This window comes from Calidris pugnax, unplaced genomic scaffold (genome assembly GCF_001431845.1).
Source record: "Calidris pugnax isolate Ruff unplaced genomic scaffold, ASM143184v1 scaffold147, whole genome shotgun sequence".
Taxonomy (NCBI): Eukaryota; Metazoa; Chordata; class Aves; order Charadriiformes; family Scolopacidae; genus Calidris; species Calidris pugnax.
Window position 1 is genome coordinate 5,949,066 of NW_015092359.1, and position 692 is coordinate 5,949,757.

The window sequence follows — 692 nt, forward strand, 5'->3', positions numbered from 1 at the left end:
CCCCCCCCCCCCCCATCCCCGCACGGGCGACAGGCGTTTAATGAGAAGTAATTGGCGAGCGCGCGGAGCCGCATTAGGAGCGGGCCGGGCCGTTATGAATTATTGAGATGCCATTAACCGCCGTGCGGCTTCCTCCTCCCGCCGGGGACCGTGTCACGGCGGCGCGGGGCCGGGGACACGCACACGCACCCACGCACGCTCCGCTCTCCCACCCGCGCCTTCCCGGGCTCGGGCAGCGCCGTCGGACCCGGCCCCGACCCCCGGAGGCCACGTCCCCTCCCCGCACCCCGAGCTCCCACGGGAAACATCCCCGGGATCGCCTTCCCCGGTCCTTCCCCTGCCACTCGTGTCCCTGCCCGAGAAGAGCAGCCGTCCCCGTCGAAAATCCCGTTTTCCCATCTGTGTCGAGGAAAATTTCCACACATACACACACCCCCCCCTTATTTTGTTGCCCACTCGGGTGCGAGCAGCCGTGACCTGCCCGCCGGCAGCGGCGCTTTCCCGGTGCGTCACGGACACGGGAGAAATGCCCCTCCGTGGGGAGGGACACGGTGTGATCGCTCCCAGCCCGGAACAAAAGGCTGCGGCGGAGCCGGGGGGAAACAACGAGGGGAGAAGTGGAAAGAGATAAAATAAAATAAAATAAATATATAAAAGGGGAAAATAAAATAAAAAATGATAAAAAGAAAAAA